The sequence below is a fragment of the Engystomops pustulosus genome, chromosome 6 (genome assembly GCF_040894005.1).
Source record: "Engystomops pustulosus chromosome 6, aEngPut4.maternal, whole genome shotgun sequence".
Taxonomy (NCBI): domain Eukaryota; kingdom Metazoa; phylum Chordata; class Amphibia; order Anura; family Leptodactylidae; genus Engystomops; species Engystomops pustulosus.
The window spans coordinates 137,171,638-137,188,900 of NC_092416.1; positions in this window are offsets into that span (position 1 = coordinate 137,171,638).

Below are 17,263 nucleotides of genomic sequence, written 5' to 3' on the forward strand. Positions count from 1 at the left end.
AGGCCCAGCGGTATATGGCCGGTCGATCTACAGCTGGAGCTTGGGTCGAGAAGAACCGCACCACCGGCATGGTCCGGTTCTTTGACAAGCGGAAGGGCTATGGCTTCGCCACCCAGGACTACACCGGACGGGAAGTATTTATACCCCGCCGGTCCGTCAAGAGGCCTGATCTGCCGGAGAGCCAACACAACCTCAAGCCAGGCGAATGCATCGAGTTCTCCCTGCAGGAAGGACCTCGAGGACCTTGGGCAGCTGGCGTGATCCGGATTCCCGACTCCGATGAGGACCGCTACTTCCCGCATGATGACTGGTATGAGGACGACGAGTGGCCGGAATCTCCGAACACCTCTTCTTCCTCGGCTGCGAGTCCCCGGGCGGTGACCCACGTGAATGCCCCATCCACGGTAATCGTGAGTACGGGTCCCATTGCTATCCATGGGCCGGGCATGATCCAGGGCGCCACCCCCACCGTCTCCCCTGCCGGGAGCATTGCCAGGTCCCGCGGCTCTTCTGTGGGAGAAGACATCCCGGCTAGCGAACCTTGCCCGGAGGTTCCAACTAGGCCCGCATCTCCCCTTGCTGGTTACCAATGGGGTGATGACCCGGCCCCGGAAGAACCGGAGCTGGAAGGAGCCGCGGCGCTGCCGCAGGTCCCTATTTATGTCTTGCTGGACCCCTCCGTGGTCCCTGGCTCAGTTGAGCCCCCGGCTGGATCAGCCGACACCCCGAGCGACAGCGCTCCTCCCCCTGAAGGTCCGGAGGATGTTGCTGCACCTGCAGTACCCACTGCTGCCACCGGGTGTCCCCAGCCGGCACCTACTCCCGCTGAGGATGCACAGGATTCCCTATTGCCTTTGGATCCTGTCCCTGTTGAACCCAGCGAAGGTGCATCAGACTAACCCCTGAAGGGCTGTAGCCCACTTCAGGTACTGTACATTGTACATATTGTATATTTCTGTCCTAACCCTATTGAGCCAGAGACTTTCCTGAGACTCTCACCCTTATTTATCTCAGTCAAGAGACATACCTTGAACTGATTTTTGTCCTGTGCTATGATAGCACCCCTTCCTCTGCCACAGCAGAGATTTCTTCAAAGGACCCTGTCCCTCTACACATAGAGGAGACCCTTTGCTTCTCAGTGCACTTTTCCCCACATCAAGGGCTGTACCCAGAAGATGGACTTTGTCATTAGAGACCTTCTGTGAGACTTTTGCCAGATACTACCAGGAAAAGTTGCCACTTTATTTATTAGTATTTTGCACTTAATGCCTTCCTTTTAGGTACGGACATTCTGTTTGCACTTTTTATGCCTTTTCTTTGCAGGAAAAGAGACATTTGCTATCTTGCTACCCTGAGTAGTCTATCCTAAGCCAATGTGAATTAACCTGTTTGCACACTGTCATATATGCCAGTAGTCTGCATTAACCCTTTCATAGGCTTTTCAGGTTGCAGAGTGGCTGTGTCGGACCGTCTCTATGTAGTACAATGTTTTATTGTGTCACATATGCCAATGTATGCATATATACACTATATAATTGCCGCCAGGGAAGAAGCGTTGATAAAACAAATATACAGGCCTTGGTGCAAGGAGTGGATTACAGGACATGACACCACACCTTTCCTACTGTACAGTTCGGTTTAATGGCGTTAGCGACCAACTGTCATACAACTACATGTTTTGTCTTAGTCCGACACCAACCCAGGTGCCTGTCTCCAGGACCATGGGCGGTTTGTCCCTACACCTCACATAGCCTGCACTTCCTAGAAGTGCCCTTAGCCCCCTCTGTGCCCCAAACCATCTGTAGTCGAGCCGAGGGCGGCTCTTTCAATTGCCCCCGGGGTATGCAACACCCTCGCCGATGCAATGGCGAGGTAGGGTTTGCGAATACGTCCCACCTGCATGTAATCCCATTACACAACATGGTTCTGATAGGACATAGGGATATTGCAGTGGTGAATCCTGCCTGGCAAGGCAGAGGTTAAGTATTTTGTATGATGCAAGATGCTGTTGTCCAATGATATGTGTTACATCCTGTGCTTTGTGAGCTGAGATGTGATTGGAGGAGCAGCCACCACCTGACCAAAGGGAGGTAATAAAACCTCTGGCCAGGAATGTTCTGGATGATTATTCTAGTGTGGAATCCTAGGAGAATCAGTGAGTGAGTGAGAAATCTCTGTCTAGCCCATACCAGAGCAGGAAGAGCTTAGCCCCTGCCTCTGAAGAGTGGAGTCTAAGACTAGAGTTAGTGTAGTGAGGAAAAGGGGTATCATCTTACCTTTAAAGGTGATACCTGAAGCCCTACAGGACAAGCTGAAGCTTCCTACCAGGACACAGCTGCCTCCCAGCCTGCCCTCTACATCCAGGCTGGTGAACTATCTCCTGAGGCTCCCTCCAACTCACATCTCAGCACTCCATCTACCTGTTAAAGGCACGTTTGCTGCGGTTCCTGCCGGTTCAAATAAAGAACTGTAAGTTGTTTTCTTCAACTTCTGTCTCCGTCTGGTCCCTGCTAATACGGCTGCCTTCATCACCGGCACCCTGTCCATCTCCCAGAGACTCACACTCGGGACATTAAGGGGTTGCCCCAGGGAGATCCGCTATAGCAGCCGCTCCCTCATCTTTTCTTGCCAACACCACCCTGCTGGAGACCTGCCAGGCTGTAGGACAGCCCTCCGGTTCCCCCGTACCAAGCACCGTGACAATAGCGTGCTTAGGCCGCAACCGCCAGCCACTCCGGTACCGCGGGCCCCGGCTGTCTCCAAGCCTCACCGCAAAGGGCTAGGCCCCGGTGGGGGATGTTGCAGATGCTATAGATATTATTTGGGGCTATAATTATTTTATACTGGGGGGGATGCTATAGATATTATTTGGGGCTATAATTATTTTATACTGGGGGGGGGATGCTATATATATTATTTGGGGCTATAATTATTTTATACTGGGGGGATGCTATATATATTATTTGGGGCCATACTTATTTTATACTGGGGGGGATGCTATAGATATTATTTGGGGCTATAATTATTTTATACTGGGGGGGGGATGCTATAGATATTATTTGGGGCTATAATTATTTTATACTGGGGGGGATGCTATAGATATTATTTGGGGCTATAATTATTTTATACTGGGGGGGGATGCTATATATATTATTTGGGGCTATAATTATTTTATACTGGGGGGATGCTATATATATTATTTGGGGCCATACTTATTTTATACTGGGGGGGATGCTATAGATATTATTTGGGGCTATAATTATTTTATACTGGGGGGGATTCAGTATATATTATATGGGGCCAGAATCATTTTATACTGGGGGGTGCTGTATATATTATATATCACTATATCACTATGCTGGGGGGATGTATATGGGATACAGTATATTACTAAGCTGGGGGGATGTATATGGGATACAGTATATTACTAAGCTGGGGGGATGTATATGGGATACAGTATATTACTATGCTGGGGGGGGCTGTATATCGGGTACAGTATATTACTTAGCTGCAGGGGCTGTATATGGGATACAGTATATTATATGTATATAGATTTTATCCCTATATAATGAAGGGATGTGTTATATGTGGGGTAGCGTGCGGTCAGTTGTGTTGTGAGGGGTATATATTATTTAGGAGCGCAGTGTTGTTTTCCAGGAGACTTCATACTGTAAGTGACTGTGGTATTTTTAGGGGCGCCGGGTGGAGATGCTGCACGGAGCTGAAGATATCTGCCCGTGAATTCACCTGTGATACGTCATGGATTGGAGAACCCGGAATAAAGTCGTCCTGATGGAAGAGATTGTCATCTATAAGGTACTAGATGCCACTAATGTCTCTCAGATCCTGTAGTCAGTCACACAGTGTCAGGGAGCTGCCTGTAGGGTTGTTAATTGTTAGTAAAGTTTTCAGCATTTACTTAACAGGGAGCGGGGGGGGGGGGGTCAGCATTTTAATATTCGCCTCAGGCAGCAAATATGCTAGAATCGGCCCTGTGTGTAGTTATTCCCAACATCTTGAACATGACTATTCCTGAATGTCACATTGAGCTTCATACAACAAAGTATTAGCAACATGAAACATGATCTTTTCATTGATCTATTTATTGACCACTGCCACTGAATGAAAAAACTTAGATCCGCGTCCTTCACTAAACCTGTGTTCATGCGGCCAGGAAAACTGCATACATTTCCCCCCACTCATTGTATTGAAATGGGGTTTTCCCGGCCATATAAACATGGGTTTAGTGTAGGAACCAGATCTGTCCCACATTTTCCACCATTTCTAGCAAGTGAGAGGGTGAAGGTTGTCTTTCACTTTTGGACTATTAGCAATAAGGATTATAGCCTTGACCAGCTTCTATACATTGATATTTCTGTACTGAGCCTGTTTCTAAGCCAATGGTTAATTCTGGAGCTGTATTTCTATATTGATCACCAGGGCTGGACTATAGGGAGGGCTTCTGGGGCTTGCGCCCCAGGGCCCCCTCCAGTTCCCAACAGTCAGCGACTCAGCTCAGCTGACTCACTGTTTCTGTGTGCAATGCGCAGTGGCCCATAGGCACCCACAAGAACCATGAATGGCATCTATGTTTTTAAGACATTATGGGGGTACACTGTATTATTTTAATTAAAGTTATTAGTGTTAATAACACACACACACACACACATATATATATATATATATATATATATATATATGTGTGTGTGTATATACACTAACTGCATATACAATGGGGCTGCATATACAATGATTTAAGCAGAAGGACTGTATTTAATATCATTAATTTGTTAGAATTAATTTAGTAGGGCATTGCCTATATTTTTAATTGGGCATTTTTAAAATATTTTTCCTGTTGGGTAAATTACCTAGAAAGACCATTTTATTCAAAGTGGAATTTAAAGGAAGCTGTATGAAATGTAAACTGCCAGTTTTATCGATAAATGCCAAGTTAGTTAATGGGTGCCAGCCATAAAAAGGGCTCTAAAATGCTTATACCAATTTCAGGGCGATACTTCCCATCACTTGTTTTCCGTGCTCAGCCAGACTTTATATTGACAACCATTTGTATTTTTGGCAGAGACTTCAACCCTTTAATTTTTACTGGGCTCCGATAATGGAAGAGTGCTTGCTTTGATCCAGGAATGATTGCAAGTTCAGATATGGTCCCAGTAGACTTATCCACAACTGCTGGAAGCGATTCCTTGGGGTCACAAAGAAACAACTGTAGACAGCCTAAACCTATAACAAATAACCTAAATTGCCTACAGGCTCAAGCAAACCAGTTAGTGATTTCAGAACTTTTTGCAGCCATCATCTTGATTTAACCCTTTCTTCTCCTGGCATAATTCTTCAAATAGAGATCTAATGGATATTGCAAAGTGCTGTTATATTGGCATATTTGATAGCTTTATGTTTGCTTTCACTCTCCAGATGACCCTTTGTCCAGGTGACAAGTCTTATTTCAGTTGCCCTGTCTGCTTTGTTCTATTCATTTCTTTCACTTGCATGCAACTTCTCCCTTTCTCATGTTCTCTCATGTTTAACCTTCCTTTCATATTCTCTCCCATTTGATATCCTATTCAGTGGCCCCCTCTCTTAGTTGCTGCCCACCCAGCACTCACCAGCAATGTGCACCAGCATAGACAGCTGCCCCCCTCCCATGGGATGTTCATCAAGTCCCCAAGCACACGATAATTAGTGTCATTAGAAGAAGAAACCGTGGGGACAAAAATGAGGTGGCGTCAGTGAAAGAGACTCGTCTCTCGCTCTTTGATAATTGAACATTGGGTCTGATGAATGAGAAGCTTAATGGAAAATAGGAATGTTATTCATTTACATTAGCGAGGGGTGATGAAAAGTAAAGGTGGGTATATATTCTCTCTGGCGACTTAGATTTTTTTTTTCCAGCAATATCCTCTTTGAGATAAGTCTTAAGAACTTTTCTAATTATTTATCAGGATTTTGCTTCCTAGATAAACCCCTTTAATGTTTCTAAATATTTTGTCACAAATATAGCTAGTAGCAGGTTTCTATAGAGCCCCATTAACTATCTGACCCTGTTCTTTTGGCTCAAATAGTTTCCCTCACATTCCCATATAATCAGAGTTATAAACTTGCCTGGTATCCAGGGATATCTAGAGAAAGCCAGGGGGTGTTGCCTAACATCATGTGACCATTCTGACATCATCTCAGGTCCTTTAGCCTCCTAACATTAGAAAACTGTACACCCTGCACATATATGACCACATGAAATCGCAGTATGCCTGCATGGAGACATAGAAAGGAGTAGTAGTCCATTCAGGCTGCTTTGATTTCATGTGGTCATGTATGTGAATGGTGTACAGTTTGCAAGTGTTAGGAGGCTAAAGGACATGTGATGATGTCATCCTGGTCACATGACATTACTGCTGAATGCTGAGAAAGCATGGGGATGAGTTGCTGGATTCAGCCTGAGGAGGCCATTACCTTCTCAACTTGCTATAAATATCCCTGGATACCATAGTATCATTGTATATAAGGCTGGAAAAGGATGCAAGTCCATCAAGTCCAACCCTTAGGAACCATTCAAGGTTATCATTTAGATTTTATGGTGATTTTTAGTTAAAAGTAGGGTGTCATTTAGTTAATAGTGCTCTACGGGAAGCTACCACTAGCTGTATTTGTGAAAAATATGGTGACAGGTTCCCTTTAGAATTAATATTAGACAGGTGTCATGTATGAACCACAGAGGCAACCCTAACAATCTCAATCTCATTCTTTGTGACTAAAAGCAGTCATTGTCAACTGCAGTAGATCATTGCAGATTTGGACTATAGTGAGGTCACATTGGTAAGAGAGATCCGTCAGTAACTAGGGGACGTCTGTAAGTTGGGTGTTGTTCATTTGGAGAGTGTACCACTGAACCAAGAAAAAGTTGTCTACACATGGGTGTCTCTAGTTTGGTTGGGATGAGTGATTCTGCCTCTTTGTTTTCCTATAGAAGCATTGTGGGAAAAATAAGTCTCCATTCTGTGTCTAGTGCATTTCATCTAGCCATCTTGTAGCAATGAACCGAAAAGGGACCTTGCCTGACTTTTACAAATAATGGAACGATCAGGACTTTTTGATTAAGGTAAACACCTTTCCATGCATCATGTATATACTATCACTTCCCGTTGAGGACTTGGCATGACCAATCCTATGAAAATGAATGTAAGAATCCAGTAAATATTTGCCAGTACTTGGGTATGTGGAACGTTCTTTGCCTCCTTGTTGTGTTACTTATCCTTACCTCTAAAGGGCATCCTTGTAGAAAGAACAGCAATGATCCATAGTTCTCCATTAAAAAGTTTCACTTTTCCTAATACCAAATGTATTTTATTGGCATTCAATAACCACTACTCCCACTGGAATTTTCATTTGTAAATTATAAATCAGTTTCAAGATTCAATGAAGCAAAGATAAAAACTAGGAAAACTGTCAAATCAACACCAAAAAAATGCTCCAGAAACTAACAATGGGAGGAGATAATCAACCAATGATCATGTCTTCTTTTCAGTATAATTTGTCTTGAGTAAGGTTTCCTGCAGCCAAATGTGTGCAAGCAGTGGACCCCTGACCCCTGTGAGATCCACTTGTGATGATGACAGGAGGAAGACCCAGGCAGGAATAGTACCTGTATATAATCTCAGGCCCTGGCAGTCAGCTCATACACAGGGCAGTGGAAGCTGTAGCTTTGTGAATAAGCCCATAGACATACATCATGGGGACATGTCGTAGCCCAGCTAGCACACTTCCAAAAACATCATTCATGAGCATGAGCCCTATCGCTTAGAGATGTCAAGTATGAAGGATATCTACCATCAAAATCAAGCATGATAAACCAGGAGTACTTACTCAGGAAACACATTTCACACTCTTGTGGAAAAAGCTAGTATCTCATTGTTTATACATCTCTCTTAGACTCTTATGGGCAGCATGGTGTCTCAGTGGTTAACACTTCTGCCTTGCAGCACTGGGGTCTTGGGTTCAAATCCCACCCAGGTCAACATCTGCAAAGAGTTTGTATGTTCTCTCCGTGTTTGTGTGGCTTTCCTCCGGGTCCTCCAGTTTCCTCCCATATTCCAAAACCTACTGGTAGATTGATTAGATTGTGAGCCCCATGGGGACAGGGACTGGTTTGGCAAGCTCTGTGCAGCACTGTGTAATCTTTGTGCGTTATATAAATAAAGAATTATTATTATTAGATATAACTGCATGTGGAATTTTGCAGATATATGAAATATGCCTGGTTCTAAAATTGTAGAAAATGTAAAAGAGTTTAGAATTTTTCCTTTTATTTTTTTATTTATACTTTTTCTTACCACTGTAGCTGTTGGAGGTGCAAACATAGCTGTTGCTTTCTCACTTTGTAGCCCTATGGGGCTAGAAGACCACAGTCCAATATCAAGCATGATAAACCAGGGACACTTACTCATAGATCCATGCATCGTGACTGTGGTAATGTTATATTTGTTAACCATGGCCTCCTTCCCTCTAAAATCAACTTTTTAAATTATGGTATTTAGCCAGAAGGGCTTTGTTGGCGTTACCGTGCTGTAGCTACACAGGGTTGTTACACTGTGCAGGAACACAGATTATAGCAGGCAGAGGGAGAGGGGAAGTGCCTAGACAGCAGAGGGAGGATGACGCAGTGTACCAGCCTGTGAATCTGCACGCACAGAACGGCTCTCAGGAGCCCTTCATGCATATTTGCATAATTGTATGCATTATTTGCATGATTTTAGGAGAGAGGAGGTCATGGATAACAAAAATAACAAGATTGCCACAGTCACAGTGCCTGGATCTATGAGTAACGGTCCGTGGTTTATCACAATGGATTTTGATGGTGATATGTGGATGGAACCTGGCACCAGATAACTATTATTATACTACTGCATATAGTGTTTTACATGCTGCACATGTGGTCTGAAATCCCATAAGACTACACAGAAAGACTGGGCACCAGGAAAACAGCACAGCTTGTAATTGTTTTGTTGGCCAGACATCTTTTGTATTATAAAAGAAGCTTTTAATTGATTTCAGCATCAGAAGCTACATAAAATTTCCTCACACCACTGATATTACCAACAATTGTGTAGGAGTTGTCCCACAAAGGTTCTTCTCCAGCTAAATAATGACACCAGGAGGGTAGGGGCATCACAGACGCCCCCCAATATAGAGACCCCCATTTGGCCTCACCAGGTATGTAACATTTTAATTAACAACAGAGATGTGTAAAAATGCATTGATCTCACTTATACACTTTGTTACCATAAAGAAATGGCAAACCACTTGTAAAAGATCACATTACCCTTTAAAAACATCATAAAACAAGTCAATTGGGTATAAGAAAAGCGAGAAATGTGCTGATCAATAATTCAACCTTTCTACAGACTTTCTGGCAGTTTGGTCCACGTGGAAGGAAAGTCAATATTATAGGCAACAATTTAGACATGAAGCACGGCACGGGAATGTTGTGAGAAATGTTTCCAGTACAGAGACAGAATTTGGGGATTAAAGGGGTTGTCACTTTCAGCAAATTGAGATTGTTTGTGTGGAGAAAAGCTGTACAATTTTCTAATCTACTTTCTGTATCAATTCCTCACTGTTCTCTACATCTCTGCTTGCTGTCATTGTACAGGAAGCTACATTGTTTACTTGCTGTAGATAATAAATATGGTCCATGGTTATGTGATGTCACACAGGTGCACGGCTCATTATAAGACACGGCTCTGATTAATCTCTTTTATATAACAAGCCGTGCACCTGTGTGACATCACATGACCAGGGATATAATGAGCCATGCACCTATGTGACATCACATGACCAGGGATATAATGAGCCATGCACCTGTGTGACATCACATGACCAGGGATATAACGAGCCGTGCACCTGTGTGACATCACATGACCAGGGATATAATGAGCCGTGCACCTGTGTGACATCACATGACCAGGGATATAACGAGCTGTGCACCTGTGTAACATCACATGACCAGGGATATAATGAGCCATGCACCTGTTTGACATCACATGACCAGGGATATAATGAGCCGTGCAACTGTGTGACATCACATGACCAGGGATATAATGCGCCGTGCATCTGTGTGACATCACATGACCAGGGATATAATGAGCCGTGCACCTGTGTGACATCACATGATCATGGACAGTTTTTTATCCAATGAAAGTAAACAATGAAACTTACTGTTGAATGACAGCAAGCAGAGATCTAGAAACCAAAGAAAGTATATTGGAAAATTATAACTTTTCATTATGCAAACAATATCAATTATTTGCTGAAGTAGGACAACCAATCCAATAAATCCATGGATTATATAACTTCATATACACCATAAGGACATTGCTTGCCATAGAGCCTGCTGAGCTCACAGATGTAATCCATGCTTAGAAAAACATGACTGCTTTCCTGCAGGTTGTGTGTGGTAATACAGCTCAGCCTCATTTGTTCATCAGCAGGAGATGATCTATAACACAAGACATAACCCAAAGATAGGTGTGGTGCTATTCCTTGAAAAAAACATCCATATTTTTCTAAAACGGTAAAACCCTTTTAATGCATCAAAAGCATTACACCCCATAATATGTTAATAGATCCATTGGGGCTCATTTATCAGACTGTTCACGTTCTTCTAGGCTGACAGATATTTTAAAAGTGTCTGCACTATGATTGTGTCGCACGCTACCCTTTTGTGGCGCAGCTGCTCTGGCCTCCCAGCGACACAAACTAGGGGGCGTGGCATTGGATGGTCTGATGGATTCGGACCGTGCGCCATATTTAACTTTCAAAAAATATTTAACTATAGTGTCAGAGAGCCACTAACGTCACGACTAGAGCGACGGCACCGCACTGAGAGAGGGAGACGGAACCAGAACATTGATGGCTGCAAAAGGACCTACTGGGAGGGCGTCGGAAGGTGAATACACTTTTTTTTTTTCTCATAGGCTGGGCATCAATGAGGGGCTGTATACTTGGGGCAGGGGGCTGCAGGCTGTAAACTAGGGACAGGGGGCTGCAGGCTGTATATTAGGGACAGGGTGCTGCAGGCTGTATTCTAGGGATAGGGGGCTGCAGGCTGTATATTAGGGACAGGGTGCTGCAGGCTGTATACTAGGGACAGGGGGCTGCAGAATGTATACTAGGGACAGGGGGTTGCAGGCTGTATACTAGGGACAGGGGGCTGCTGGCTGTATATTAGGGATAGGGGGATGCTGGCTGTATATTAGGGACAGGGGGCTGCTGGCTGTATATTAGGGATAGGGGGATGCTGGCTGTATATTAGGGACAGGGGGCTGCAGGCTGTATACTAAGGACAGGGGGGTGCTGGCTGTATATTAGGGACAGGGGGCTGCAGGCTGTATACTAGGGACAGGGGCTGCAGGCTGTATATTGGAGGGTAGTACATACAATATATGATAGCATTTAATATTGCATGGTCAGATAACTAGGTATTCTTATGTATATAGCAACTATATATTGCTGTTATCATTGCACTACTGTCCATTTTTTGAAACAAGATGTCTTTTTTGGAAAATCACAGTCTGTTAGAAGGATCCTCCCGTGAATAGCTATTTATAGGCTGTTCTACTGCTGGGAACACCAGGGATTAACTAAAATCATCTGAAAGAACTCAGAGACAAGTCATTGTTAGTGCTCATCTCCCCTCTAGTCTCCCCCAAAGGAGAACTTGAAGGGTTTTCCAAAAGTCTTGAAAAGCCTTAGGGGACCAGGACAGGGATGGGAAACTGATTCCCATGTCACTACAGGACTCCTTCCAGCCAGATGTGCTGAGGGTCACAAGACCCGCTTTGGACAATATTTGGCCTCCCCAGACCTCCACTTCCTCTGACCACAAGAAGACACTTTTTTAGTTATAATGGTCTGAGGAGGCTATTCACTGGCTAAAATGGACTCCATTACCCCCACATTTCCCAGTTGGATAAAGTGTCAAAAAAAATGTGGGAGCCCTACAACATATTGTTTGGATTGTCTATAACAGGTCCTTCCTCACCTCAATTTTGACTAGATTACATTGATAGGTTAGTCCAGTCCTATAACCTATATATATGGCCTTCTTAGCACTAACAATTGGCATTTCGAGTGTGAACAGCCTTATAAAAAATACAACATTTCAACCATTTTTTTAATGCACAGAAAAGGCTACATCTATAAGATGGCTGAAGTGTTGTCTTCCTCTATTTCTTCCCTGGCCATAAATCATAAAGACTTTGATAGTAGTGATCAGAGCAGCCTACAGGTAAAGTGTTAGCATCAGCTGCCTCAGCACTCACTAAAAGGGGCATTAATCCTACTTATTCAGCCATTGCATCTGGAAGGAGGCATCTGTTAAATATAGAATCCATTATGTCCACATTAGTGGATGCACAGGACCTGGTGTTAATACAGAGTAAGAATAATTCCCAAGTTGTACAAAGGCTGAGCCTACTGAGAGGATACAGTGAACAATAAGAGTTGCACGAGAAGTTCTTGCATTATATGGTAAAATGGCAATACCTATTGTTTATTTGTGAAGGATTCCTTTTTCTATAATAGCCCATAGAATATGGACATATTGCAGAGTATTTCATTTATTCACCAGTGCATGTAAATTCTATTTATTCTTTACCATGTAGGTCAGATTATCAGTCATTCTGGATAAGTGAGTGGTAGTCAAATGCTTTATAAAAAAAATAAGATCCAAAAATGTGGTGGTCTAAAGTGAAAAACAATTTATCTAACATCTCCATGGATCTTGGTCCAGCTATCTATCTAGAAAACACAAGCTTACACTAGCTGTTTTGTGGTGCAACTCGCAGAAATCAAGCAGGGATGCATGTAGTAACAAAATAGTAACAAAGTATCTGATACAAAAGGTAAAAGGACTTAGGGTACATTCACACAGCGGTATGCCCGCCGTGCGGGCATACCGCCGTGTGCTGGAGAGGAGACGGCCCCTCCTCCCTCCATAGAGAATAGCGGCGCACGGCCGCACACACGCGGAAAGATAGAGCATGCTCTATCTTTTTGCGGTGTGCCGGCCGGATCGGTGCCACACATGTGTGGCACCGTATCTGCGTCGCGCCGCTATTGCCGTCTATGGGGACGTACATGCGGCCGCATGTATGTCCCCGCAGACGGCCATGTGAATGTGCCCTTAATCTTTTTATGCAATTACACAGACAAGACATTTCCTGTAGTTATTGACAAGTTTTCACGCACTGTAGTGGGGATTTTTGCCCACTCCTCCATACAGAACTTCTTCAGATCTTCAGGTTTTGAGTCTTTCGCTGAGCTTCAGCTCCTGCCAAAGATTTTTGATTGGGTTCCTGTCTAGAGACTGGCTAGGCTTGTCCAGGACCTTGAAATGCTTCTTCTGGAGCTGTTCCTTAGTAGCCCTGGAAGTGTGTTTTGGCACATTGTCATGCTAGAAGAACCAGCCATGACCCATCTTTAATGTTCTTACTGGGAGAATTAGGATGTTGGGCAAAATCTCACTATAAATGGCATGATTCATCCTCCCTTTAATACTGCACAGTCATCCCTTTGCAGAAAAACAATATATACTCATCCTTCTTCCTCCAAACACAGAAAATTGAGTTGATACCAAAAAGTTCTATTTTGATCTTCTATAGTTATCTGGTTATCCAGATGGTCAATGGTGAACCTCAAACTGGCCTTGACTTATGCTAGTGTGAGCAGGGGACCATGACTGCTGATTCCTGACCTTTCTCAGAATCATCCCCACCCCACGAGGTAAGATCTTGCATGGAGCCCCAGACCGAGAAACATCAACAGCCATCTTGTGTTTTTTCCATTTTATACTTATTGTGCCAATAGTTGTTGCATTCTGTCCAAGCTGCTTGTCTATTATCCTACACCAATCCCAGCTTTGTGCAGGTCTACAATTATGTCCCTGGTGTCCTTAGGTAGCTCTTTGGTCTTGGTCATGGTGGAGACGTTTGATTGTGAATGATTGATTGATTTATTGAATGTGTGGACAGGGGTCTTTTATACAGGTAACAAGTCAAACAGGTGCAATTAATACAGGGAATGAGTGCAGAGTAGGAGGGTCTTCTTAAAGAAAAACTTACAGGTCTGATGGAGACTAAATTCTTGTGGGTTTGTTGGTTATCAAATACTTATTTCACGCAATAAAATGCAATTTAATTATTTCAAAATCATGCAATGTAATCTTCTGGATTTTTAGACTCTTTTCTGTCTCTTATAGTTGAAGTGTACTTATGCTATATTTTATAAACATCTCTATTCTTTGAATATCTTTCCTGCTACTATTTGTATTGTTATCTCTTTATCTTACATTTATCTATCTATTTCACACACCATTAGATATCAGCTCACCAACCGGTGCACACACCAAATGGACAGTTCCTTCTTTGTCCCAGGATAATAGATGAACAACAACTCTGCAGGTCGGCACTCCAGTGTATTAGCAAAATCGAAATCCAGCTTTATTCATCACATAGCATTAAAAGCATGACATCAAGCAATCTGACACGTTTCTGACTGTCAAGGTCCTTAATTATGATTCAGGACCTTCTTATGAGTTCATCTGTATATGTATCTATTTATCTATCTATTCTAACTATTTATCTCATTGATCTATTAATTTACTACATCTATTGCTTTTTCGTTCATGATTTGATTTTACCAACTTCTTTTGTATTGCCCTAGAGGATAGCACCTGAAACGTGTCAAGCTTGTGTTACAAATCTCATGCTTTCATGTCAAATGTTTACATTATGTGCCATATGGACTTTATGGACTTTCAATATTTAAGTATTATAAATATTCCCCTCTGAACTGCCAAGTCCTATTGATACTGGTCCAGGCAGGTTACATATATGAACTTGCCCTACCCGTGGTGGGCGATCCATGGATAATATTTCACATTCCACCCCTCACCCCTCCTTCCTTTAGCTTTTACTTCCCCATCCTAGCACACAAGGATTTGGTTTCTATCTGAACAGATCAATCAATACTGTGACAGTTTCCTAACTCTATTGCAGGAAAATTAAAACCAATTGTTCGCAAAAGCCATATATATCTATATTTGCATACCTGAGGTTAACAGCTTAAAGGGCCCGTCTCAAAGGAGTCAAATATGAGCTTATGACCATAACATGTTTAAACTGTTAAAATGTCCATCTCAATCTGACGCGACCCAATGACTGAGCATAATGTTACCATTATAGTGAATATTTATTGCCATGTCTATATAGTATACCAGTCATTAGGCACGTTTCCATATATAAAGAAGGACCTGTTTGGGGGAATCTGTCAAGGTAAGAAAACAATTATGGAACTACATGTTTGATGTGACAGGCTTCAATTTAGATTTGGTCTGGATTTTTAAAATTTTTTTATTTTTTATCATGTAGTCCACATCAAATTACCTACCATTACCATTTCCTAGTAATTCCGCTGAAAAGTTTTAACTACGATGCCATTGGTTGACTACTTATACTTGATGATATTTTCTACATAGAATTAAAGTTTTTAGAGCACAGAATGGAATCCAACTTCCTTCAGATTCATCACAACGTTGCCAATGAAAGATAACAAGTTCCAAGTATTATCTGGTATATTTCTTCCATCCTCATATGATCCTTCCTCATAGAACCAAAGTCAACAAATGATAAAAAAGTACAGATGGTGTATTCAAAAATATTTTTGGAGAACATACGGAAAAATGTGAAATATTTCCAAACAGAATTTTTTTTATTTGGCGCACGCTCAAAATAAATGTTAATGTAGTTACAATTTTAAATATATTTATTGTATGTGTGACCTCAAAGAAGAACATGAATCCATGATGTCTGGATAATTTCCCAAGGAAAAGCTGAAATTTTATGTAGAAAAAAAGCTTGTTGGATAGTATCCAAACTTAGAATGAGGCTATTATTGCGCTGTCTGCCTGTTTGTCTGTTCGTCCCTCTGCCTATCTATCTATCCATCTATCTGTTCATCCTTACATCCATTAAATAACTCATCCATCTATTTCTTATTACTAACATGGTGACAAGGTTATATTGTAATTCTACAGCAGGCTGGACCTTGGGTATAGGTAATCTGGACACACAATCCTCTTAGATCATGCACTGATGGGAGATAATCTTGACTAGTGCTCAATGTGCCCAGTCATGATAATTCCCTCCATGTAATATATTCTTTCCATACAACCCCTCTCCATGAAAGGAATAGCAGAAGAAGCTGTTTTCTCTGTCTTCATACACAAGCCTTCATTCTTCTTTATTATAATCACGGTCAGACTGGCCCTACCAGTGTATCAGTGAACACACGGGTCGGCAGATTTACTTACCCGGTCCTGTCACGATCCCACGGTGCGTTGTCCGACGTGGATTTGGGTCCGGTGCGATTCACTAAGATCGTGCTTCCAAGTTCCTGCATCCGTCGCTTCCCCCGCCGAGGTCCACCAGAGTTCACCTTCTTCTTCCTGGTACATGTAAGTGTTTTATCTTGCGACACAAAACCTCTTTTGTTTGTCGGAATCCGTTGCGTTGTCCGACGGCCACGCCCCCGATTTCTCGTACAAGCCTCCGCCGATGTGCCAAAATCCAATCACATGTGCCAAAAACATGGGGCAATTCAGTGCAAAACAGATATATTCAGGAAACCCGACAAACGTTTGACGTTCAGACCCTTAGTAAATAAGCCCTATTGTGTAAATGAAGCCTAAGAATATACAGTTAATATTTCTATGTAGAATCTGGTGAGCCCTAGGACCCACAGTCAGACGTTGATTATAAGCCAAAAGTAAGTGCTGATGGGTCATTTTCCTGGGTCTAGATCTATACCAGCATTGGCACCACCAGCAAGAGTTAATAACATTCCCCTAGTAACTTGGATTACCTAATAGTTTGGCAGAAGACACACTAGAGGAAGACAAGATTACCAATCAGTATCAGGCAGGGGCAGGTTTATGAAAAAACTTCTGGACTACAAGCCCATATACTACACAAAACCAAATAGTCAGCATAAAATAAATGGCTTATGTCTGAGGTATAACCTCTTTGTTGGAACCCACTCGAACACAAATACTGAACCAAAATGCTTATGAGTGAAAAATGGTTCTTCCCCAATTAATCACAATATGGTTCCTTAAAAATCTAATTCATTTTATTTATTAAGTACAATTTTTTAAGAAAAGGGACCACTACAGTTAAAAAGATTCATAGCA